Raw genomic sequence first — 27,719 nt, 5'->3', positions numbered from 1 at the left:
CAGGTGAACTCAAAAAATCAGGGTAGCAAATTATGATTTTAGACAATGCTACAGTAAAGGAAGTCATGATAAAAACTGATAAACCAGGAAACTATATTATGTTCCAAGGCATCATACATCAGTGATGTCGAACTCAAATAGAAACTAAGGACGCTAATCCATACATGAAGATCCCTCCATGCTACATATCAATTTGGGATTTTTTTTTTGGAGGGGGGAAGGTAGGGCAATTGGGGTTAAATGACTTGCCCAAGGTCACATGGCTAGTTTTTGTGTTAAAATATCTGAGGCCAGATTTGAACTAAGGTCCTCCTGACTCCAGGGCTGGTGCTCTATTCACTATGCCACCTTGCTGCCCTGTCAATTTAGTTTAAAAATGTAATTATATATGTTTTAAAGTATTTTATTTTTATTTATTTTGTTAAATATTTCTCAATTACATTTTAATCTGGTTTGGGCTATACTTAGGAGTGTTGTAGTCCCCATGTGCCCTGAGGGCCATATGTTTGTCACCCCTGCCATAGATAATAAATCAACATCAATATTTTATATGTATATACTAAAAAGTATAGCATCTAAATACTTATAAGGAAGATAGCAGAGTAAAAGCACAAACTTGGTGAGGGCTCCCCTCCAATCACTTCCAATACACAAACTTTAGAACTACAGAACCCACAAAGAAACAAAGCTCTTGCTGAAAGAAGCCTGGCAGGCCAACAGAAAGGATCTATCACACCAGGCTGGGAGCTGAGCACAGCCCCACACGAGCCATGTGATTCCAGGCCCCAGGGTGGCCCTGACAAGCTGTGGGCTAGGAGCAGACTTCAGGAGAGAGAATCATCAGCAGCTGTGGTGGTTTCCAGAATTATTAACCCATAAATGCAAAAAAGAAAGTAAAAGGTCAGTGTGGAACTTTGTGAGAACAGGGGGACCAAGAGCACGGTCCAGCCTCTGCCCCCAGGGTGAGAAGTGGCAGAAGCGCAGCAGTTGTGCAGCCTGGCTGTCTTAGGAGCTCCTAGCTTCCAGAGCGTAGGGGGACCAAGCAACCATTCAGAGGGTAATCACTTTTGCTTTAACCTGCTTAGATCTGGATTGCAGTCTTGGGTGGTGGTCCCGGAGTGTGTGACCAATAAGGCAGAACTTGTGGTATCTGTAGAGAGGGTGCCCAACTAATAGCTCCAGCAGCTGCAAAAACCCCAGCGATTTGGGACAAAGCTCTCTCCATTCTGTAAGCAGAGTTCTACTGTGGCAAAGAGCTAAAAAGTCAAGTAATTGACCGGCAAGATGAACAAGCCCAGGAAAAATAATCAAACCATAGATTCCTTTTTTGGAGACAAAAAGGATCAAGGCATGGAGTGGGAGGAAGAGAGCTAAGTCAGAACTCTTGCATCAAAAGCAACCAAGAAAAATATAAAGTGGTTACAGGCCAAGAAAGAGCTCAAGAAGGATTTTGAAAATCAAGTAAGAGAAGTGGAGGAAAAATTGGGAAAAGAAATGAGAATGATGCAAGAAAATCAGGAAAAGCAAATCAACAGCCTGCTAAAGGAGACCCAAAAATACACTGAAGAAAATAACACCTTAAAAAATAGACTAACTCAAATAAAGAGGCCCAAAAAGCAAGTGAGGAGAAGAATGCCTTAAGAAGACAAATTTGCCAGATGGAAAAGGAATTTCAAAAACTCACTGAAGAGACTAACTCCTTAAAAATAAGATTGGAGCAATTGGAAGCTAATGACTTTATGAGAAATCAAGATACTATAAAACAGATCCAAACAAATGAAAAAAATAGAAGGCAATGTGAAATATCTCATTGGAAAAACCATTGACCTGGAAAATAGATCCAGGAGAGATAATTTTAAAATTATTGAACTACCTGAAAGCCATCATCAAAAAAAGAACCTAGACACCATCTTTTAAGAAATTATCAAGCAAAATTGCCCTGATATTCTAGAACCAGAGGGCAAAATAGAAATTGAAAGAATTCACCAATTGCCTCTTGAAAAAGATCCCAAAAAGGAAACTGCCAGGAATATTATAGCCAAATTCCAGAGTTCCCAGGTCAAGGAGAAGATACTGCAGTCAGGAAGAAACAATTTTAGTATTGTGGAAACACAATCAGGATAACACAGGATCTGGCAGCTTCTACATTAAGGGATCAAAGGGCTTGGAATGTGATATTCCAGAGGTCAAAGGAGCTAGGACTAAAACCAAGAATCACCTGTCCAGCAAAAATGAGTAAAATGCTACAGGGGAAAATATGATCATTCAATAAAATAGAGGAATTTCAAGCATTCTTGATGAAAAAACTAGAATTGAATAGAAAGTTTGACATTCAAATACAAGAAGAAAAGCATGGGAAAGAAATGGAAATGGAAAAGAAATCATAAGGAATTTATTAAAGTTGAACTATTTACATTCCTACATGGAAAAATGACAATTGTAACTCCTAAGACTGTTCTCAGTATGAAGATAGTTGAAAGGAATATATGTGTGTATGTATACATACATATATATGTATGTATAGGAGGGTGTATGTGTATATAAATATATATGTGAGTGTGGGCATATGTATGTTCATGTATACATAGACAGAGGGCACAAAATGAGTTGAATATGAAGGGATGATATCTAAAAATTAAACTAAGAGGTGAGAGAGGAATTTATTTGGAGAAAGAGAAAGGAGGAGATAGATTAGGGTAAATTATCTCATATAAAAGAGGCAAGAGAAACCTGTTACAATGTAGGGGAAGAACAGGAAGGTGAAAGGGAATGGAACAACCTCATTCTCATTGAATTTGGCTTAAGGAGGGAATAACATACATACTCAATTGGGTATCTTAACCTATACGAAAATAGGGGGGTAGGGAATAGGAGGGGGCATGATAGAAGAGAAGATTGGGGGAGAGGATAATTAGAAGCAAACATTTTTGAAAAGGGATAGGGTCAAAGGAGAAAATGGAATAAGTGGGGGGCAGGATAGGATAGAGGGAAAAATAGTTGGTTTTTCACAGTATGACAATTATGGAAATGATTTGGGTAACTGTACATGTACAACCTATATTGAATTGCTTGTCTTCCCAGTGGGGGCAGGTGAGGAGGGAAGAAGGGAAAAAATCTGGAACTCAAAGTTTTAAAAACAAATGTTTAAAAAATTTTTTTGTTTTTTACATGCTACTGGGAAATAAGATATACAGGCACTGGAGTATAGAGAGAGTTCTGTCTTGCCCTGCTAGAAAGTCAGGGGGGTGATGGGGGAGGATATAGGGGAGAATGGATTGGGGGAAGGGGTATTCAGTGGGCTTGCTATTTTGGGGTGGGGTGTAGGGGAAAGACAGGGAGAAAAAACTGTAATTCAAAATCTTGTGGAAATGAATGCTGAGAACTAAAAATAAATAAATAAATTTCAAAAAAATACTTAAAAGAAAAATTTATCAGATTTCAAGAAGAAATAGTCAGTTAAACTGTAACAGTAAAGACTTCTGGACATGGCTTTCAGACTTTGGTATATCTAACAACAAAAAAGATAGGGATCTAAATAGAACTCTTAAAAAATTAGACATGATAAATCTCTAGTGATCACTGAATAGAAATAAGTTTACATAGTTCTCAGCCACCTATGATCCATTTGCAAAAACTGACCATATACTGAGGTATAAAAGCCTCACAAATAAATGCATAAAAGCATAAATATTAAATGTTATCTTGTACTGACTGCAATGCAATAAAAAAGACACTTAATAAATGGCCTTTGCAGAATTGAAATTTAATTAAGCAGTAAATAGCTTAATTTTTTTCTACTTTTCTTTTTTTAAATAACTGATATTTTTTTTATTTACTTTTAGTTTACAACATTGAGTTCCACAATCCCTTAAGTTTCAAATTTTCTCCCTCCCCATAGCAGCATGTAATCAAATATAGGTTCTACAAATACCTTCAAGTTGAGTGTTAGTCATGTTGTAAAAGGATTATAACCACAGGCTGAACAATGAAAAAGAAGGAATAAAACAAAACAAAAAACAAATGAGAGAGAGCAGATAGTCTGCTTCAATCTACAGACTCTGTAGTTATTTCCCTGGTTGTGGATGTCCTTTTCCATCCTGAGTCTTTTGTAGCTGTCTTCTAACCTTGTATTGTTGAGAGGAGTCATCTATCAAAGTTAGTCATCACACATACGATGTGTCTATAACTGTGTACAAAGTTCTCTTGGTTCTGCTCTCCTCACTCAGCATAAGTTTATATAAGTCTCTCCAAGTTATTATGAAGTCCGTCTGCTCCTCATTTCTTATAACACAGTAGTATTCCATTACATTGACATACCACAACTTGTTTAGCCATTCCCCAATTGATGGGTATCCCCTTGACTTCCAATTCTTTGCCACCACAAAAAGTGCTACTATAAATATTTTTGTACATACAGGTCTTTTTCCTACTTCTGTGATTGTTTTTTGGGAACAGCCCCAGAAGTGGTATTGCTGGGTCAAAGGGTATACACGTATTTATAGCCCTTTGGGCATAGTTCCAAATTGCTCTCCAGAATTGTTGGATTAGTTCAACAATGCATTAGTGTTCCAATTTTTCCATATCCTCTCCAGCATTTATCATTTTCCTGTTTTGTCATCTTAGCCAATCTGACTGGTGAGATGCAGTACCTCAGAGTTGTTTTGATTTGCATTTCTCTAATCAATAGTGATTTAGAGCATTTTTTCATGTGCCTGTAAATTTCTCTAATTTCTTCCTCTGAAAACTGTCTGTTCATATCCTTTGACCATTTATCAATTAGGGAATGACTTGTATTCTTATAGATTTGACTCAATTCTCTGTATATTTTAGAAATGAGGCCTTTATCAGAAGCACTGGTTGTAAAAATTCTTTCCCAATTTCCCACTTCCCTCCTAATCTTGGTTACATTGACTTTTTTGTACAAAACCTTTTCAATTTAATGTAATCAAAATTATCCATTGTGCGTTTCATAATGCTCTCTAACTCTTGTTTGGTCATAAAATCTTCCCTTCTCCATAAATCTGACAGGTAAACTATTCCTTGCTCTCCCAGAATGCTTACAGTATCAGCATTTATACCTAGATCATGCACCCATTTAGACTTGATTTTGGTATACAGTGTAAGATACTGATCTATACACAGTTTCTTCCATACTATTTTCCAATTTTCCCAGAAGTTTTTATCAAATAGTAAGCTATTCCAGAAGCTGGGGTGTTTGGTTTATCAAACAGTAGATTATTATAGTCATTGACTGCTGTGTCTCTTGTTCTTAATCTATTCCACTGATCCACTACTCTATTCTTCAGCCAGTGCCAAATAGTTTTGATGACTGCTGCTTTATAATACAGATTGAAATCTGGTATGGCTAGGCCTCCTTCCCTAGCATTTCTTTTCATTAATCCCCTTGATATTCTGGACCTTTTGTTCTTCCAGATGAATTTTGTTACTATTTTTTCTAGCTCTACAAGATAACTTTTTAGTAGATTGATAGGTATGGCACTAAATATATAATTTAATTTAGGTAAAATTGTCATTTTTGTTATATTAGCTTGACCTAACCACAAGCAACTGATGTTTTTCCAATTATTTAGATCTTACTTTATTTGTGTGAAAAGTGTTTGGTAATTGTATTCATATAGGTCCTGGGTTTGTTTTGGCAGATAGATTCCCAAATATTTTATAATGTCTACAGTAATTTTAAATGGAATTTATCTTTCTATTTCTTGTTGTTGGATTTCATTAGAAATATATAGGAATGCTAAGAATTTATGTGGGTTTATTTTATATCCTGCAACTTTGCTAAATTTATTATCTCAAGTAGTTTTTTACTTGATTCTCTAAGTATATCATGTCATCTACAAACAGTGATAACTTAGTCTCTTCTTTGCCTAATTTGATTCCTTCAATTTTTTTTTCTTCTCTTATTGCTACTGCTAACATTTCTAGTACCAGGTTGAATAAGAGGGGTGATAATGAGCATCCTTGTTTCACCCCTGTTCTTACTAAAAATGCTTCTAGCTTGTCCCCATTACATATAATACTTGCTGATGGTTTTAGATAGATGCTACTTATTATTTTAAGGAAAACTCTATTTATTCCTATACTTTCTAATGTTTTTAATAGGAATGGGTGTTGTATTTTGTCAAAAGCCTTTTCTGCATCTATTGAGATAATCATATGGTTTTTACTAGTTTATTGTTGATATGATTGATTATACTGATTGTTTTCCTAATATTGAACCATCCTTGCATTCCTGGAATAAATCCTACCTGGTCAAAATGTATTATTCTCGTGATAAGTTGCTGTAGTCTTTTTGCTAATATTTTATTTAAAATTTTTGCATCTATATTCATGAGGGCTATTGGTCTATAATTTTCTTTCTCTGTTTTGTCTCTTCCCAATTTAGGTACCAGTATAAATAGCTTAATCTTAAAGAAAGAATAAATCATAGAAACACTAAAAAATTTCACCAAAGAATATGACAATGAGACAACATACCAATATAATAAAAATAGTAATACTACTTAAATGAATTTACTTATTCAGTGCCATACCAATCAAACTAGCAAAGATCTATTTTATGAAGGTGGAAAAAATAATAATGAAGTCACTTGGAGGAATAAAAGGTCAAGAATATCAAGGGAAATAATGTGGGGAAAAGTGGAAAAGAAGACCTACTAGTACCAGATTTCAAATTATTTTACAAAGCAGTAATCTTCATAACTATTTCATATTGGCTAAAAAATAAGAGCTTGATCAGTGGAACAGATTACATATTCAACATACCAAAGCAAAATAAAAGAAAACTGACAGCATAATGCAAAAAAAATCCAAAGACCCCAACTACTTGGGTTAGAAGCCATTATTTAACAGAAATTACTGAGAAAACTGGAAAACAGTCTGGCAGAAATGAGGTATATTCCATCATCTCACACAATGTAGCATGATTAGCTCCAAATGGATATGTGACTTTGTCATAAAGTAAAACATTAAAAAAATTAAAGGAATAAAGGAGAAATTACCTTTCAGATTGCTGGATATGGCAAGAAATTATAACTAAATAAAATGTATAAAGAATCATATAGGACAAAATAGATCATTTTGGTCATACAAAATTTAAATTTTTGCACATACTTTTGTAGTCCAAATTGGAAGATAAACAAGTAACTGGAAAGGGGAAGAAAGCTTTGTCTCAAGTTTCTCATTTCCAAGGTTTATACAGAACTGATACAAATTTATAGGAATAAAAGTCATTTCTCAAATGATAAATCAGCAAAAGAAATGAATTGGTAGTTTTCTTTTTTTTTTTTTAAAGCAATTGGGATTAAGTAACTTGCTCAAGGTTACACGGCCAGTTATTATTTCTGGGTGTGGTGCTAAGTATCTGAGCCCAGATTTGATTTCCAGGTCATCCCCACACTGGAGCTGGTGCTGTTACTCGCTGAGCCACCTGGCCGCCCCAAATTGGTAGTTTTCTAAGAAAAAAATCAAAGTTATCAGTAACCACATGAAAAAAATTTCCAAATCACTAAGAATTAGAAAAATAAAAATTAAAGCAACTCTGAGGATCTACCTCACACCCATCAGATTGGCAAAGTGGACAAAAAAATAGAAAATGACAAATGTTGGAGGAGCTTCAGGAAAACAAGCACATTAATACACTTGTTGGAATTGTGAATTAGTCCAACCATCCTGCAAAGTAATTTGAAGCTATACTCCAAAAGTTACTAAAGTGTGCATACCCTTTGACCTAGCAATATATTACTAGGCCTTTTTCCCAAAGAAATCAAAGAAAAAGGAAAAAGAACCCTATGTATATAAAAAATATTTGTAGTAGTTCTTTTTGTGGTTGTAAAGACCTGGAAATTAAGGAGGTAGTCATCAATTGGAGAATGACTAAAAATATTGTAGTATATAAATGTAATAGAATACTACTGTGCTGTAAAACATGATAAAAGGGATGATTTCAGAGAAATATGAGAAAACATATGAACTGACATAAAATGATGTGAACAGAAACAGGAGAACAATTTATAGAATAACAATATTATACAAGTATACCTCAGAGATATTGCAGGTTGGGTCCAAGACCACCACAATAAAGCAAATATTGCAATAAAGCAAGTCACACAAATTTTTTGGTTTCCTAGTGCATATAAAAGTTATGTTTACACTATACTGTAGTCTATTAAGTGTGTAATAGTATAATGCCTAACAAAGGTGTTACATATTTTCATTAAAAAATACTGTATTCCAAATAAATGCTAACCATCATCTGCACCTTCAGCAAGTCATAATCTTTTTGCTAATGGAAGATCTTGCCTTGATGTCTGCTGAGGAAAAAAAAAAGAAAAGAAAGAAAGGAGAGCTATTGAGGTATCTCTTTTTAGAATGCAGAGAACAGATATAAGGTCAGAAAGAAGGACAGATAATCAGGACAACTTTGAAAGCTACAAGTTGGATTTATTATATATATTTTGTTAGGTTGAACCTATGTGGAGACGATCCTTTAAAATAATAGAGTTTATTAAAAGAGAGGAAAATAGGAACTTCCAGAATAGATGTATACATATAGGCAGTCTGCTTGAGATTACAAAGGAGAAACAGTATAACAGATTTGGATAGTCAGGACTATTCAGTTATTTTATACTATTCTAAAAATGAAGCTTGTAGAATCAGAGGAACTTATTGGCAATACCATCTGTAACACAGAATAACAAAAATTTGTACATAACACCACCAAAGCATGCAGAACAGTGGAAACTTGTATATCACCTGCAGAATAATAGGAATTTATATAACATGCCTTCCAAAAATTTTTATTCCTCCAAAATGTTTTCCAGTATGTTTCCAAAAGTAATGACTACTGTTAACCCCTTGTCGAGCTTCTCTCACAACTAAAATTTAAAGCAAATTGTACATAATACAAAACTGCAGTTTTATGTAAAATTTTTTTCTGTTCTATGTATATGGAAATGCCCATTATATTTGACATTTCTTTCCAATAAAAATATTTTTATAAAATAAATAAGCATAGGGGTGGCTAGGTGGCACAGTGAATAGAGCACCAACCTGGGAGTCAGGAGGACCTGAATTCAAATGTGGCCTCAGACACTTAACACTTACTAGCCATGTGACCTAGGGCAAGTCCAATTAACCCCAATTGCCCTGCCTTCCCCCCTCCAAAAACCAAAAAAAACCAAAACAACAACAACAAAAAAAACAAAATAAGCATTTATTAAGTACTTACTATTGTGCTAAATGCTCAGGACTGAGAGAGGCAAAAACAGATTAACATACTATGATGTCTTTAAGTACAAGAAACATATTTTGCATTTTGTATTAGTATGCTCTCTTACTGCCTAATATCTACAAAGGCAACAAACTTAAATTCAGTCATTTACTAGGCATCTTCTTATCATGTAATGTTCCTTTCCATCTACTCTATATATCTTGTTTGCACATATTTATTCACACACTGATTCCTTTTTTGCCTTTTTTTTTGGAGGGCAATTGGGGTTAAGTGACTTGCCCAAGTCAAAAGGCTAGTTTCTGTGTTGTGTCTGAGGCTGGATTTGAACTCAGGTCCTCCGGACTCCAGGGCCAGTGCTCTATTCACTTGGACACCTAGCCTCCCCACACACCCACTGACTCCTCAATTAAAATGTAAGCTTCTGGAGGGAAGGAGGGGACTGTTTTGCCTCTTTTTTACACCAACACTTAGCACAGTACCTGAGACATATTAAATACTTAATAAACATTTATAAATTGATATCCTTCTGGCATGGTGCTGTGGATCATAGAAACTACACTTTTCAAAGAATTACGTTGAAAATCAAAGGGTGATAGGGGGAGTCTTGAGCAGGCAGCAACACATTGCCGAACACGAGCATGCATAATATGCTTGGAGAAATATACAGGGAAAAAAAAAAGGTTGGTCACCCAGCTCATCTTTCATTTTATACATGCTGAGTTTGAGATACTGGCATGAAGACCTAATGCAAAGATTTAGAGGTCACCTGTCTGTCACTCTACTAAGAGTTGGTCATTGAATTGATGAGACTACCAAGAGCAGAGTGACAAAAAGAAGCACTCAATAGCACACAGTCACAGAATCCTGGAGTTGAAAGGGACCTAGGTGTCTATCTAATTTAACATAAATGAAAGGAATCTCCCTTATAAAATACCCAACAAGGAGATGTCTTACATGTTCTGGAACATCTCCAAGAATACAAAATCCACCACCTTTTGGACAGCTCTATAACTGATTAACTTTGCAGTTTTCCCCCACCCCCTACCTTCCTCGTACAACCCCCTGAGGCCAAACAGAACACATTTAATGCCTCCTCCAAAGGGTAAGTCCTTCACATACATGAAGTAACTATCTAGTCCATCCTAGGTCATCCCCAGTTCCTCAATCTTTCATTGAATGATGTGGTCTCAAGGCCCTTTACACTGTGGTGGTTCTCCTTTGAACACTCTCAGGCTTATTTAATTGTGGCACCCAGGAACATAATATTCCAGATGAGATCTGACAAGGATTATTCCCAGAAACTATGTCCCCCGTAATGCCACCCAAGATTACATTAACTCTTGGTTGCTGCATCACACTGCTGACTAATATAGAGCTTCAGTACACTAAAACCCTTAGTTTAGTTTTGTTTTCAGAAGTGCTATTTTACCATCTTATACTTGTGAAGGTTTTTTTTTATCCAAATGCATGGCTTTGTTATTTGTGCCTACAGAATTTCACTTTATTAGGTTCTGTCCAATGATCTAGAATCAAGATCCCTCTGGATCCTGACAGTCATTCATTGTGTACGCTACCCCTCCCAGCTTTTTCTCAGGGACCAGAGAACACAAAAAAGGCAAAAGGCACTTCCAGCCTTCAAGGAGTTTACAATCTAATAGTGTCATCTACCCACCTGAAATGCATACCATTTAAGTCTTTATCTAAATTACTGAAAACAAACCTCTGACCCAGGTGACAGGACTACTACTAATACTGATAAGGTATGGGCTCTGGGAGCCCCCTTGAGCTCTCCTTGAGTCCTTGAGGTACAGGCTCTAGGAACCTCCCTTGGACTCTTGATCAAATTGTCTCCTTTGATGAGGCATTTGCATGAAGCAATAAGCCTTACATTGTGGCTGAGCCCAAGCCTCGGTCACTAGACTTCCCACCTTTGAGCCTATCAAAGTGTGGATTCACCTGGGAACTGGCCTAGCCCACCTTTGTTTGTGGTCGCCAGGTGGCCTCTGGCGACTTCCCATCCTTAATCACTCATTGACCTCATTAACTCCTCCTGAAGACCCTCCCCAAACTACTTCCCTAGACCACCCGTAGATTCCTCCCACAATCTTCAGTATATAAGACCCCATCCTGTCTTCATGTTTGTGAGAGTGCCTTAGAATAGTGAGATCCCCATAGAATGACCTAGGACACAAGCTAATTTTAATAAACTTAATTTTCTTTGGCTGAGAAGACTTGAGTCAAATTCATTCAGCAGGACCTGGCGTGTTGGTATTTTGGGGTCTCCAGAGCAACCATAACCCTCTTTATGGGTAACCTCTTCAATACTACTACTCTTTTAGTCCTAGCCATCCAATCAGTTCTGAACCCATCTGATTATACATTTCTCCTCTTCTCCACAAGAACAGTGTAAGATACTTTGAAAAAAGTTTTACTAAAATCTAGGTAAATTACAGCTTCTTCTAGTTTAGTCATTCTGTGGGAAAAGGAAGTGTTAAATATTAAGGATTGGTAAAAATAGGAGACATTGCTGAGGCACACTTCCTCTTCTGAAGGATAAGGATTATTGAAAAGATAACAGCTGGACAGGCTGAGTGATATTAAAAGAACATTGGGGAAGTATCCCAGGCTGCTGGGTATATTATCCTCTTTGGAGAATGTATGGGAAAGAATTGGCCAGGACAATAGTGATGTGGCTTGGGGTTGCTGGGAACCCCAAAATGTCGGTATGGGGCAGCATCCTCCTGGAATGAATTCACACACTCAAATGTTCTATCAGTCAAAGGGCAGTTTATCGTAAAACCAATAGAAAAGGGCAGGGTTCCCTGTGAACTTGCTACCTAATGGAGATGAGACTGAGGCTTATATTACAAAAAGGACAGTGAAAGGATCTGGAGGGGATTAATGTGTGGTAAGTAGGGTGGGGTGGGTCATAAGTAAGTAAGTTGATTAGGTGGTGTAGATGGGAATGAGGAGTGGTTGTATATGCAAGTAGTAAGGTGTAGAAGGAGAGCAATGGTGAAAGGAATACTACGGTAAGTAAATGAATTAGGTGATCTAGGTGGGCTGGGATGGGCCAGTTATTTGGGTGGAGGCCCCAGGTGATCTGGGCTGCTGAAATGTATGGGAAAATTCAGGGACCGGGTTGCTTTCAGACGTATTCTTTTCCTTTTAGGGGTCCAGGTCGCATCACCCCATCAATAGGGGCTCAAAAGTGGCTTGGAGAGGGAAGAAATCAGGGATCCACCAGATTGCCCAGGTTAGTTTCCTAAGTGCCTAGAGCAGTTAAGATCAGATGACCTATGAGAGTATCACCCCAAATATTTTCAAGGTCAAAACACCAATTCAGAGACACAAAGCCCTTTTGAGAAGTCAAACACTGAGTAAGATCTAGATAGCACAGAAGAGAACCAGGGCCTTTTCCTGAACAATAGCAACCAAAAATTTGCAGTTTATGGAACCCCACCCCACTCTGAAACTAAGGAGATGTCTTCTCCAGTACCAGTTCAGGGTAAAGTTAAAACAGGTTTAAAGCAACTTTTTACTGTCATCTGACCTAACTGGGGAAAACTGGTTATCTTCAAGTGAACTATTAAATTAACAAAATTCACTTCAGTTTAACAAGTACTTATTGACAACCTACTTTGAAGAAAGGGAGGGAGGGAGAGAGAGAAGTTAAAGAAAGGAAGAAAAAGTGTTAAGTCCCTAACATCAATGAGCTTACAGAATAGTTTGTTTTTAATTTAAAGGCGGGCTCAGGTAATAAATTTATAGGAGAATGCATGTGACCCTGAAGGGGAATAAGTTTTAAAAAAGAGTGCACGTGACCCCGAGTCTGGGGGAGTGCAAATACAAATTAAAGGTATAATTTCTCTTTTGCTAGTTGAGAACAGCACATCCAGCTACTTTACAGCAGTGTCAAGGAAGAAAAAACGAAAAGCTGTGTTCGAGGAACCCAGGCAGCCCAGAACTGTAGATGTCTCTAGGACACCCCAGCAAGGTGCTAAGAGAAACTTTGGCTTCCGGGCGTAGTTCTGCGCTCTCTGCAGCACCCTTCCTCGAGGAGCACTTAATACAGCAACAAGTGGGTAGAGTCTTCAAGCCACTAGAATCGTCCAAGGAAAAAGAAAGACTACCGCGCTGGGCAGCACCTTGGACCGGTAAGAAATCTCCATGTAGAAAATAACTTCTTTTCGCTCGTAATAGAAAGTTAAGCCTGCATTTGGCCGCGGGAAATCCCTCCTTGGGACATCAAAGTAAAAACTGTGTCTCCCTCACGGTCGTGGGGCCAGGTTAGAGCATGTTTACGTGTGTAAATACATTCCCCAGGGAGCACTTCAGTAAATACGTGAAAGCATACGTACACGTCCATCTACGTAGTGCAATTCTAAATGTGCTTCCCACACGACTACGCTGCCAGGTTAATTTCACGTGTTTGTCCCAATTTGAAGAGTGAGGAAGCTGAGGCAAGGAGAAGTTAACTAGCTTGCACAAGGTCATACTCAAGTTAGGAACCAGGCAGCCTAACTCAGGGCTCTCGAGCCCAGCACTTGGCCAAAGAGGGCAGGCGAGTAGCTCCACGCTAAAGCCGACTGTTGACCAGCTTTCAGCTCCCGAGAGCGAGCGGACCCAGGCGTACGCCTGCGCTCTCCCTCCCGCCCCGCCCTCCAGCCGGCTCCTCCCAACCCCTCCACTTCTACCACTCTTCCCGGCCCAGTCTCCTGCGCAAGGCATTGTGGGACACAAACAAAGTGCCCCCCAAACAGGCTGGAGTGAGCGGAGCAGCGACAGCGGCGGCGGCGCCCGGGCCCCGCACGCGCCGCGACCGCCTCCCCCCCTTCCCCCACCCCCCCCTTCCCCCTCCCCTCATTCCTCCCCCCTTCCCCCTCCCCACCCCGCCGGGAGAACGCGAGCTGCCTCCACGCTCCCCCAACCGCCAACCGCCCCCCAACGGCCGCCCGCGCGAGCGCGCCGCCGCAGCTCCCCCGCTCCCTCTCCCACCGCCCCCCGCCGCCACCGCCGTCGTGAGGGGGTGGCTCGCTCGCCGCCTTTCCGCCCACCTCCGAGACAGCTCGGCCGCCGCCGCCATGCCCGAGCCGCAGGCTCTCCACGGGCCTAGGCGCGGCGGCCCGAGATAGGGTCCCCTCCGCCGCCGCCCGGGGGAGGAGAGAAGGGAGAGCGAGCCAACCGTGCGCTCCGCCCCCTCCCCCTGGGGCTGTCGCTGCCGCCGCCGCCTCCGCCTCCGTCGGGCGGGGAGGAGGAGGAGGACCAGGCCGCCGGGCCCCAGCACTGTCGTCGTCACCGTCCCCCACAGGTAACGGGGAGGTCGGGGGGAGGGGGGCGGCTCCGCGGCCCGAGCGGTGTAGAAGGGAGAGCGCGAGGACCCTACCACTGTCTCTCCGTCCCCCTCGAGGGACCTGACAGCACCACCTCCCCCGCACCCCCGCCTGTCTCCCTCCCCCGCTGGGAGCAGTGGGGAAGGAAACCCCATGCCTTCCCATCCGCGTCTGTGGGGCAACCCCGGCCGTCGCTGGGATTCCCACCCCCACCCCAGGACAGCTAATCACGCATCGAGGTGAAGTCACGAGCCCCGTCTGTCCTAGAAAATTTCTCCCTATTTTTTTTGGAGGTGGGGAGCATCCCATTCGTTTCCCTTTAGAGCCAACGTCTTTTTGGCATTGGGAGAGCTGGCGTCCCGTCGTACCTGGATCTGGGAGGACATGGGCTGGAGGAGCTCCCTCCCTTTTCCCTCTTCCTTCCCCTTTTTCTTGGTGGTTCCTCAGCAGAGCAGAGGCACAGGATGGCACTTGTTAAAAACACAAACAAAAAACCCCGAAAACCTTATTCTGCTTTCCTTCTCCACTGAACGCTCACAGGGTATCCGTTTTCATTTTAGAGCCTGGCCAGCCACCTGAAAAAGTGAACGGCAGGTAGTTAGAACTGATGAGAGAAAATTGAATCAGTGTGGAGGTCCCTCATTTTAGAGATAGGGGTTAAGAAGTTGGATGATTTTGCATGTCGTTGGTTGTGTGTGGACATTAAGACGAATAAACATAATTTTGTGCCCTTTTAGTTGTAAATTGCTGTTAGAGTCAGGAAAGGATTCTATTCCATCTCCCCATCATTTCTTAGTTTGTCATTCATATGTTGGCTAGTACCAGATTCTAACCACTCAACTTGAACCACTGAACTGATCCCTATGACTAGTTTACACAGGAATTAAATCTTGTTAGTTTCTTTGCAAGCTTAAAGCACTTAAACTATAGTGCAGAATGTAAGAAAGAGGTGCTTTCTGGTGGATAGTTCTTGTTTATTAAAGGTGGTTTGTAACTTTTACAAATGAAGAAGCCATTCACACTTAAGGTTCACCAGCCTGAAGTCCCCTTAGAATTGAATCAGAGTAGATGTATATAGATATATATTACCTTTTTTTTTTTAAGGTGAAGTATTCAGTACTTTTGCAGCTCCCTGTGCCTTCACTCATACCTGTGGTATTTTTCACACATCTCAGTTGTAGAAAGTGCTTTTAAAACTCTGCAGTGGCAGAGTAATCTTCCAGGGAGGTGAGTTAGAATGTAGATTTTTACTGACTTTTGAAAATCAGAGGGTTTTTTTTTTTTAACTCCATTAGGGTCAGAAAACTAGATATGCAAATCTCACCTAAAAAAAATCATTGTTCCAAAGAAATATTGGTAGCGGTAATTCGTCTACTTATATGATAAAGTATAAGACTGACAAATGTTTTTTCAATACAAAGGAGTTGTTACATGATTGGTAAACACAGTGTAGATGTTTTGATTGTTCATAACTGAGAAGGAATTCATAAATGTATGGTTCCAAGTATTGCCTTCTATTTGGGTTTAAGAGGAAAATAAGCATTTATTAAGCGCCTACTGTGTGCCAAGCATTGTGCAAAGCACTTTACAAATATTACAAATACCTCATTTGATCTCAACCCTGTGAGGTAGGTGATTTAAGTTCAAGGGAACAGAGGTTGACCAAAGCAGGCAAAGCCAGCTTAGGCAGTTCATCTGCCTTCAGTTAGCTAGGTGCCAAGAGGCTAAAGGTGTGCCTGTATTCTCCCACTACTGCTTTAGTTCCTTATATGATGGCTAAAGGCCACAGCCTTTTTGTTTCAAATCCAAAGGTTGCAGAAATGGGGTTGGAGAGAAGAAGCCAGTGAATTAAATACTTAAAATGTAGGAAAGTTATAAGCAATGGTGGAGGTTGCTGTCTACTAAACTGTTGCCCAAATCCTATCACACCAGACTGAAGACCCTGGTGTTGTGACTATTTTCATTATCTGCTATCCTGGAACTACATTTGTAATCATCATTAAGCAAAGAACTACATTTCCACTATCGGCCTCATTAGAGGATATTCTGATACTAAAATTTGAGGGGGTACATTTTGCAAACTGTAATTAAGATTTATCTTTGGCTTTTTTTTTTTGTCACCTGAGTTGTTTGGGAATTGAATGCTTCATTTTAGAAACTGAAGTTAGACACACAGGTATAACCCAGTACCTACCAAACCAGGGCAGCTAGGTGACACAGAGGATAGAGTATTAGGCTTCAAGTCAGGAAGACACATCTTCCCGAGTTCAGATCTGGTCTCGGATACTTAATAGCATGACTGAACAACAAAAAACAAACCACGCCAGTAGAGTCAAGACTAGAATGTATAAACATTCTTGTTACCAGCTCTATTTTTTTTAAAAAAAAACGCATGTTGTATTTTGAAAGAAAAAACTTGAGAATTTTGAAAATTCTGAACCATATTTTAAATTACCTTTGTTGTTGAGTCCTTTTTCAGTCATGTCCAACTATTTGTGGACCCCATGTGGGGGATTTTCTTGGCAAAGATACTGGAATAGAGATGAGGAAACTGAGGCAAACTGGGTTAAGTGACTTACTTGGGGTCCACAGAGCTGTTAATGTGTGACTTCAGATTTCAATTTGGGAAGATGAGTCTTCCTCCAGGCTGGACACTCTATCCATGGTGCCCTACCTAGCTGTCCTTCAAATTACCTTGACAACCAGGAAAGGGGGGGGGGGCGGGTGATGGCAGTGGTTTTTAGATAATTCTCAGTGCTTACCTAGATTGTGAAAATCAAACAAAATTTCAGACTTATAACCTGTTGTCACATCTGACTAGTAAACTGGTTGAGAGCTAGCTGATTTGCATGAAAATTGGGTGGGGAAGTTTTGTTTCTAGGTCGAAGAAAGGAGAATGCACATTTGAATTTTGTTGAGACTTAAATTTCTCTTATCTTTTGTTTGGTTTCAGCATTGTTATTTGGTAAAGGTGTTATCTGGCAAATGTATGACCAGCAAGTTTACTTATATTCATTCTTACTGAAAGCTAAGTCTTGGGACTGCTAGGTATGTAAGTGAATAGAATACCAGCCCTGGAGTCAAGAGGACAGGAGTTCTAATCCAGACTCAACCACTTACTAGCTGTGATCCCAGGCAAGTTGCTTAACTCCCTGTGGCTTCCAAAAGAAGAGAAAGTTAAGTCTTGTAGGCTTATTTTACTAGTTGCAAAATAATACAAATTTTATTTTCATCACTTAACATAGAGATGGGGGGAACCTGTGGTCTCGAGGCCATATGTAGCTTTCTAGGTCCCTCAGGTTTGGCCCTTTGACAGAATCGTGAGGCTTGGATTCAGTTGAAGGGCTGCACTTGAGGACCTAGAGGGCCACATATGGCCTTGAGGCCACTGGGTCCCCACCCCTGACTTAGCATATTAATACTGAAAAGGCTCTTAGGTTAGCCCAGTCCCCCTCATTTTACAGGTGAAATTGAGGCCAAGAGAAGTTGAGTGATTTGACCAAGGTCACACAGGAACAGACCATGACTATGAACTCACATCATCTAACTTTAAATTCTGAGTGTCCCAAAAGTCTGGCTTTTGTATCAGTTATTACTTGATTGATAGATGCTCAGTGGTTAATGAGGTAGAAAATTTTAGGTGGAAGCTTGGTAAGATAGAGAAAAGGACCTGGAATCTGCCTCTTAATATTTGCCTGACCATGAACATGTCACTTAACCTTTCTGGGTTTCATTTCTGCATATGTAAAATAAGCGGTTTGGACTAGATGATCTCTGGGGTACCTTCCAACTGTCTTAAATCTGTGATTCTGATCCAAGTCAGATTTTGAGTCAGCATAAGAAGAAACTTCCTGACACAACTATGAAAGTGAAATGTGCTGTCTCTGGAAGTGTCCTGAGGTCTCTCTTATTAGAAGTCTTCACACCAGACTGGATGAGGAGTTGTCAGGGATTGTTTTTTAGAGAGAATTGTTGTTAAAGGTATGGGTGGGAGAGGGAGTCAGATTCATTGTCCTCTTGAGTTTTTTTTCCCATTCAGATTCTTTAATTATAGTTAAGGAAACTTGTGATTTGGAAACCTTATGATCTTTTAAAAATTTTCCCAAAACTGTTGAAGAGTGGTATGGATAGTTTTATGAAATACAGGCATAAAATTGGTTGTGCTCAAGCAAAACCTGAATGACAATAAATGTCAAATTGAATTCCCATCAGGAAAATTGATGGAGGGTATTCCTGCATTAAGTGTAAAGCAATGTTCTTCCCAGATGAGGAATAACTATTTTGCTTTTGAAATGTTTTATGGATACTTTTTCTCTTTTTACTTCATGTCACTTCCTACTTGTCCCTCTCATTCAATAGAACCCTCTTTTGTAGCAATTACTGCAAATCATGGCCCCCAAAATCTACACATTGTTTCTATTAGTAACCTCATCCCCACACTTCTAATCTACCACCTTTCTGGTTGAAGCATAAGACATACTTCATTGTGAATCCTCTAAAGTCATTGGATCCCAAACTTCAGATGGAAAGGACCATAGAGGTCATTCAAGTCCAGACCTCTCACTTCAGTGATGTGATTGATCCAAATAGGTTTGTGATTCTAGATCCAGTTATCTTTCCACTACATGAAGCCACTATGGTTTTTTGTTTGGGTTTTTGTTATTTTGCAAATTATTCTCATGGTTCTGCTTACCTTGGTCTGTATCAGTTTCTCTAAATTCTTCATATTTGTTGTTTATGGCATGGTAATATTAAGGAAGAACTTAGGCTGCTCATCTTGAAAACTCTTAACTCAGAAAAACTTTGTGAAAGACTCATCCAAAAGTCAAGTGAGCTGCTTCAAAAGATAATGGTATATATTCTTTTTTAGTGATATCTTTGGAGATTGGATGACCACTTGCCAGTAGTAAATGGAATTTCATTTTTAGATATAAATTGGAATATTAGATGACCTCTTAAGTTTTGTGGTGTTGTTTTGTTTTTTGGGTTTTTGTTTTTTTTTTTGCTTTTTGGAGGGCAATTGGGGTTAAGTGACTTGCCCAAGGTCACATGGCTAGTTTTTGTGTTAAGTGTCTGAGGCTGGATTTGAACTCAGGGCCTCCTGACTCCAGGGCCAGTGGTCTATTCACTGTGCCACCTAGTCGCCCCCCTCTTAAGTTTTTTGTCCTGTTTTAAAGTTACCTTTCAAGAAGGACCCTTTTTCCTAGGGGCAGGATAAGTTTAGCTTTATTCTTTGCCTTAGTTCATAGAACAGATCATTAGAACCTTCTCTTTCTTTGTCTCTGTCAAAGATTCTTCTTTGTTAAAAAAAAAAATCTCAGGACAGCTAGGTGGCACAGTGAATAGACCATGGCCCTGGAGTCAGGAGGACCGGAGTTCAAATCCAGCCTCAGACACTTAACACAAAAACTAGCCGTGTGACCTTGGGCAAGTCACTTAATCCCAATTGCCCTCAAAAAGCAGGGGAAAAAGTATCTCACAGTGTTTCATTATAGAGAATGTCTGACCAGTATATTGAAGTCTTTTTTCCCATGTATCTATCCTCTTTTCTGTTTAGTTTTAGTCTCAAGGGCCAAGCATTCAGTGCACTCATATACATGAGTTTTGACGAATTTGCCTGTATCTATTTCAAACAGTTGATGGATACCTTAGGGGAAAGGAAGAGAGAGAGAAGCTGCTTATTAAAATGCTGATAGATACAAAAATAAAAGAAATAAAATTGCCACATCAAATAAAACATTGGAACTGCCAATAGATCTTTCTTGTTGGGAATTATTAGTAATGTTTTACAGCTTAACAAAAGACTACATTCATTTCTATACTGGGACTTGGGGGGGGGGCCACTCCCTCCTTGTATGTGATTATGATTGAACTCTCATATGGGCTACACTTTGGCTAGTTTATTTTTGCTGACCAAGTTCTATACATCCAATTAAGTGCCCTTTCCCTTACCCTCTCACCCTAGTGATTTTCTGCTACACTTAACCAGTAACTATTTTTAAAGTGCCCACTATGTGCCAAGCACTGTGCTAAGTGCAAGGACACAAAGACAAAAAGTAAAATGTTCTTTCCTAACAGGTTGTTGTATTTGTCCTTGTTTTCGAAGAGGACCATGACATCAGGGAGATGATATGACTTTGATTTGAGTGAGGGAGGGCTGTATAAGGTCACCAGCCTCACTTTCTCCCCCAGAACCATCTGGGTCCAGTGGCCTGATATCCAGGACTACTAGAGATGGCCCAGGATGCAGTGGGAGACCCTGTCCCTTTTAGGCTAAGGTCTTTTCAATTTCTCATTTTGAGTGAGGTAATACCCATTCAGTGAATAGGCCTTTAAACTTTAAAGAAGTGAGTCAAGGGATGGCCCCTTTAATTAAAAAAAAATATCAAACTGGAAGGTAGAAAGGGGGAGACCCTCCAAGTTGCTGGCTAAAAAGTTACAGTTACTATTTACATCCACTCTGAGCCTGGATGGTCCAAAATATAGCTATTAAGTGGTAGCCATTAAGGTGCTTGGGCAGGAACCTATTGTCCAACCTATGAGCCCCAGAGAGGTTTGGTCTTTGAGAAAGAAATCTACCCAGTAAACCCCAGGAGAGATGTAAATCTATAAACATATATAGAATATATGCAAAATTATTACAACGTAGTTTGGGGAGGAGGGACTAGTAGTAGTTGTGGGGAGTCATGATCAGACCTGTACTTAAGAAAAATCACTGGTGAACCTATGCTTAGTGGAAATTCAAAGTCCAGAGATTAAATGGTCCAGCTAAGAGGTGATTAGGACCTGAAGTAAGATAATAGCTATGTAATTAAAGAGGAGACTGTTTTTGGAGAAATCCTATGGATAAAGAAATAAAATTTGGTAAAGATTGGAAATGTGGGGTGAGTAAGAATAAAGAACTAATGATCAATCAGTAGGTAACCTACTCTCCTCTATGTCAGGCACAGTGTGCTAGGCAATTAGGGATACAAGTTAAAAAAAAATGAAACTACTCAAAGTGAGCTTAGGTCAGGAACCTGGGTGACTTGGAAAAATGGTAATATCCACAGTAGAACTATAGGAGTTTGGAAGAGATGGTACAAAATGAATTCTACCTAGGAATGTTGAATTTGAGTTGCATATATTAGACATCTAGTTCAAAATGTCCAGGGTTAGTGATCTGGTACTAAATCAAGGAACTAAATCAGGAAAAAGATTAGGCCTGGATTTGTACATCTGCAATTCATCTACATAGAGATAATAATTGAATCAATGGAAGTCAATGAGATTAGGTGTGAGAGTGTTGAGAAGTTAGGACTATGGAATATATCCATATTGGGCATTTGTGACATTGGTGATGCTTTAAAGACCGAGAAGGAACAGTCAAACAGGAAGAGTATCAAAAGAGTAGGATGTTTTGGAAATTTAGAGATGGGAGAGTTTCTTAGAGTGAGAAAGAAGATGGTCAAATAGCATCAAATGCTTCTGGAGGTTCTAGGATGAGGATTAAGAAAAAGCCATTAGATAAAGCAATTAAGAAATTGTAACTTTGGAGAGAAGTTTCAGTTAAGTAATGACTTTGGAAGCCAATTTGTAGAAGCAAGTAAAAGAAGGGTGGATGGGAAGGGGGGACACTGGACAGGACAGATTCAGAACTGAAAATAAAATTGAATTTTTAAAAAGTCAGGTAATCCTCCACTGAGCAATCCCTACCTCATGTTCCCCATTTAGAACTCAGAGAGGGTCATTGGGCAAAGACTGTTCCCAAATATAGTTCTATTCAACTTCTATCCCCTTTGGGGTTTCTAGTTGGCCAGTTCTGGAAAAAATTGGCTTCTAATTCATCTGGTCTTCTGACCAATCCAAAACTTGTCTCTTCTTTCTCTGTGGTAGATCTTCTTGGGTATGTGTTTACCCATTTTTTTATTTCACCCTACTCTCTCTCTTTTTTATTTTGTTTCCTTACCAGGTTACTAGGATCTTTCTCCACTCTGGACTTTAGCTAACATACATTTACTCTATTTCTCTACTCCTTTGGATGTTCCTTGCCCTTACTCTGGGGCCCACTGGTAGAAATGTTCTACCTATCACCTTGTTCAGATAAGGACTTTGTGGGGTGTTTTTGCTATCTCCTAAGGTTACTTCGATGGTCTGTCCATTCTCTATTCCTTCAGTTTGCAAAAGATGCAACTATCTTGTAAATCCCTTTATCAGTCACTTTGACAGTTACTCCTTTGGCAGGACCTCACTCTTTAGGACCTCACAGATTTGATTAAATACTTAGTGGTTTGGTTTGTTTTTTTTTTAACTTCCATTCCTTATTCTCCATGCCTAATTGTCTGGTTCTCCCTTGATATTAACGTGATTCCCACCCACAGAGCTTGGAGATAAATTTGACTATACTATTTTTCTTTTCGGAACTTCTCTTTGATGTGATCTTTCTCTTGTCAAGCTTAGGATCTGTCATTCTTTTCTGGTTTAAAATTTGGTTATCCTTTTTGTTCCCCCAACTTAGGCTTTCTGTCCTGAGAGTACTTCCAGGACAGTACATTCAAATTATACCTTAGGCTTAAATGAGTCTTTGGTACCTAAACTGGTAACATCTACAGGATATAGAGAACTGAGCCTGGAGTCAGGAAGACTTATTTATCTTCCTTGAATACAAATCTAGCCTCAATTATTCACTATCTGTGTGACCCTGGACAAATCACTTTAACCTGTATGCATCATCTGTAAAATGAGCTGGAGAGGGAAATGGCAAATCTCTACATTTTCTCTGCCAAGAAAACCCTAAATGGGGTCACGAAGAGTCAAAACATGACTGAAAAATGACTGAACAACCTAAATTTAAGGATTCTTCCTATTTTTTATTCATAGGTTGGTACTGCTACCCAGTAGTTTTATCCAGAAGAAAGAGTTGCCCTTTTTAGTTTTGTAGAATCAGTACTTTAAACATACACTAACAACACAGAAAAATTTGATTGCAAGGTGGACAATTGTATTAGATAGATGCACACTAAGTCTATTTTGACTTGTTAAAAGCGCCCTTTTTCCCCATTCATATCTTGGAATTCTGTAGATTTTTTGTTTGTTTGTTTTTGGTTTTTGGAGGGGGGAAGGCAGGGCAGTTGGGGTTAAGTGACTTGCCCAAGGTCACACGGCTAGTAAGTGTTAAATGTCTGAGGCTGGATTTGAACTCAATTATCCTAACTCAAGGACTGGTGCTCTAATTCACTACACCACGTAGCTGTCCTATTCTATAGACTTTTGAGTGTGTGCATTTCATAATTTGATAGGTTATTAACTCAGTACCAACATATCAAGCAAGAATATTGCTAGCTCTATGAAATAGCACTTGACTTTAAAAATCACAGTGGCCTCTGCAGGTGACCTGCTATGATACGGGCTACCATTATCAGTATTTCTGAACTTTGTAGGCCTGACTGAAGAAGAAATGGACTTGAGAAAATGTATCAAAAGCCAGAAATCTCTTTTCCATATCTCCCCCGGACTGCTTGTTTTTCCTTCATTTCTATCACAACGCCTGCAAAAAGCACTTAACTGAGAACTGTCTGACTTGATGGTTTTTAATTGAACATGGTCACATTGAAATTACCAGATTGTTGAATTAACTTTCAGGATACTTGAGGTTTTGTCCTGATCAGGACCAATCACCAATTTTTTTTCTTTTATGTCAGGGTCTTTGTCCCTTGAACTCATTCGTTGCCCATGGCTTTCCAATGAGTTTTGATCTGGGATAGAGAACTTGGATGCCTCTACTTTTACTAAGTGGAGAGCCTGAGTATCCAGTCAAGAGTATTTTCTAGTCATCCTTGGTTTCTTTTTTGTTTTATTTTATTGATACTGTTTTTTAAACACCACTGTCGCTTCTTCACCCTGCTATATAGCCCCTCCCCTATAACAAAGAATTGCAATCAAGCCAAACAAATTTTCGCATTTGGCCATACCTAAAAATGTTCACCTCCTAATCTATTATCCACCATTTTTTTTTTTTTAAGCAATTGGGGTTAAGTAACTTGCTCAAAGTTACATGGCCAGTTATTATTTCTGGGTGTGGTGCTGAGTATCTGAGCCCAGATGTGATCCAGGTCATCCCGACACTGGAGCCGGTGCTCTTACTCGCTGAGCCACCTGGCCACCCCTAAGCAATTGGGGTTAAGTAACTTGCTCAAGGTTACACGGCCACGTGATTCTGGGTGGGTGCTAAGTGTCTGAGCCCAGAATTCGATCTCCAGGTCTTCTCAACGCTGGAGCCGGTGCTCTTACTCGCTGTGCTACATGGCCGCCCCTATCCACCATTTCTTTACCAAAAGGGGTGCTTCATGATCAAGTCTTTTTCAGCTGGAGATTGACTACTGAATTGATTAACACTCTGAAATTTTTCAATACTTTTTCCTTTATATTATTATGTAAATTACTCTTTAATTCTGCTTATTTTTTCTGTATAAGTTCATATAAATCTTCCTGAGTTTTTTTGAATTCTTCATATTCACTTCTGGTGGGGAGATAATATTTCTGTGCTATTCATATATTGTGACATTCAGACATTCTCCAGTAGATGAGCATTAAGCTTCCTCCTGGTTCTTGGCTATTATTTTAAAAGGTTGTTAAATTTTATATGAGATCTTTCAGCTCTCTGACCTCCTGAGATGATAACACCCAAGTATTGGTCTTTTGTCGTTTTTGCCCTTTCCACAGGATGCAAGGTAAAATTAATTTGTGCTTCTTGAGGTTTTTTTTCCCCTTCTAAGTTTTAGAAGCATTCTAAGCCTTCTAAGATTTAGAGCATTCCCTTACACGATTGAGAGCCTGCATTTCCTCTTTTGAAAACTGCCTGTTGACCAAACTTAACCCATTAGGAATTGCTTTTGTTCTTATATGTTTGTGTCAACTGATTTTTGTAGACAGAGCTTAATTAAAGAAATTATTTTTTGCCTTTTTTTGGAGGGCAATTGCAATTAATTAATGAATGTAATTAATAAATAAAAATATTGCCCAAGGTCACACAGCCAGTTTTTGTGTTAAGTGTCTGAGGCTGGATTTGAACTCAGGTTCTTCTGACTCCAGGGCCAGTGCTCTATTCACTTTGCCACCTAGACACCCCCTATTAAAGAAATTTGCTACAAAAAACATTTTCCCAGTGAAACTATCTGCATTGATTTTGTTTCATGCATGGACTTTAATTTTATGTAATTAAAAGTGTCTTTTATCTTTTAAATTCATCTATAGTTTAGTTTATTCTTCACAGAGACATTACTCTTATTTCCTTCAATTTTTTTTGTCATGTAATTTAAAAAAATATTTAGCTCATACAGTGTATCTGTTTGGAGTTTATTGTGATATGTGGTATATGTTTGGAGCAAACCTAATTCTACCAAACTACAAGTTTTATAACTGCAAATAGACATCATTTTTCTTTGTTATTTATTGTTATTCGTTTGACTTCTTTTTCTTGACCATGTGGCAAAAGTGAAGGATGACAGGTAGACAGCCAGAGTGCCCTACTGTTATGCTTCTAATGTTAAGAGAAAACAAGGAAAGCTTCCCTATATGTTGGGTGGACCCCAGACTACCTTTGTGAAACTTTGGGGAGAAACATGTACAAGAGGAAAGGGAATGAGGAAGGGAATAAGCATTTATAAGTATCTAGTACCCTGTTTCCCCGATAATAAGCCCTCCCCTTACTGTGTAAGATTCCTCGAAAATAAGCCCTATTGAGATTGCTAGTGTAGTGAAGGTGATCCCCTGCGCTACACGCTACATACATTACGGTACCCTCTGTATGCACCGCCCCACCCCCTTCCCCCGGTGAAACGCACGCTGCTCCGAGCTGCATCCAATCAGAGCTGCAGCAGTGAGCGCGTCATCCTGTTCTTCCCCAGTGATTTGCTTGCTGGCGCCATTGAGAGCAGTGCCTTGGAGGAGAGCTGAGGCAGGACAACATAAATCCTCCCCTGAAAATAAGCCCTCTGGTGTTTTTCTTTCCAAAAAAATAATAAGACAGTCTTATTATTGGGGAAACACGGTATATTCCAGACACTGTGCTAAATTTTAGCTTTACAAATATTATCTATTTGGTCCCCCACAACAATCCTGAGAGATAAGTGCTGTTGTTATCCCCATTTTATGATTGAGGAAACTGAGGCAAACAGGTTAAGTGCCTTGTCCAAGGTCACAAAACTAGTATCAGATGTCAGATGTTTAACTGAAGTCTTCCTAAATCTAGGTCCAGTGATCTCTTCACTGTACCACCTACCTGCCTCTATAACCTATGCACAAGTTGCACAGGATGGGTGGGTATGGGTGGGTTACATAGTGTACCATTGGAGAGAGGACCTGAATCAGTAAGATTAGATGCATCTGAATATTACTATAGAAGTTTTTCATATAATAATAACGACATTGGACATCCTTGCTTTAACACATTTTTTTCATTACAGATAATTTTAGGTATTGATTTAAAATAGACACTGATTATCAGAAAGGTCCATTTATTCGTATGCTTTTCAGTGTTTTTTTTTAAATATGACTGAGTACTGTATTTTTGTTGAAAGTTTTTTTTATCAAATGCTTTAACTTCTAGTTTACATCATTCATTTCTCCAAGATTTTGAGTTACAAATTTTCTCTCCATTTTTTCCCCTACCCATCCTCCCAAAATAGCAGTCCCACAGGATATCCCCTTCTCCAATTTGCTCTTTCCCATATCTTCTACCATACCCCCCTCCGACTTTCCAGTAGGGCATGGTGGATCTCTATGCCCCAGTGCCTGTATATCTTATTTCCCAGTTACATGTAAAATAATATTAATAATAGTATATGTATATATATATATATATTTTAAACATTTGATTTTAAAGCTTTGAATTCCACATTCATTCCCTTCCTCCTTTGTCACCCCCCCTTACTGGGAAGATAAGCAATTCAATATAGCTTGTACACGTGTAGCTATGCAAAACATTTCCATAGTGGATATATTGTAAAAGACTGACTATATTTCCCTCCTTCCTATCTCCCACTTGTTCTATTCTCTACTTTGATCCTGTCCCTTTTCAAAAGTGGGTGCTTCCAACTTCCCTCCCCCCCCCAGTCTGCCCTCCCTTCCATCATCCTCCCTCTCATCCCCTTCCC

The 27,719-nt window shown here is 39.3% G+C and overlaps 1 protein-coding gene across 7 annotated transcripts in view; it reads left to right on the top strand.

The window, feature by feature from the left end:
* The first annotated feature begins 13,115 nt into the window (after positions 1–13,115).
* Positions 13,116–27,719, top strand: part of ZBTB44 (zinc finger and BTB domain containing 44) — a 67,350-nt gene continuing 52,746 nt past the window's right edge. For 5 of the 7 annotated variants that reach the window (XM_069079860.1, XM_069079859.1, XM_069079855.1 and 2 more), the window contains exon 1: positions 14,453–14,564. The gene's annotated coding sequence lies outside the window, so the exon portion shown is untranslated. Of the gene's footprint in view, positions 13,411–14,434; positions 14,565–27,719 lie in introns of those variants that run through there. The other 2 variants (XM_069079858.1, XM_069079856.1) reach the window with 2 other exon arrangements.

Source organism: Petaurus breviceps, unplaced genomic scaffold (assembly GCF_028583685.1).
Source record: "Petaurus breviceps papuanus isolate PSGF00001 unplaced genomic scaffold, PetGlider_PUasm1.0 91133, whole genome shotgun sequence".
Lineage (NCBI taxonomy): Eukaryota > Metazoa > Chordata > Mammalia > Diprotodontia > Petauridae > Petaurus > Petaurus breviceps.
This window is presented reverse-complemented; position numbering and strand designations above follow the sequence as displayed.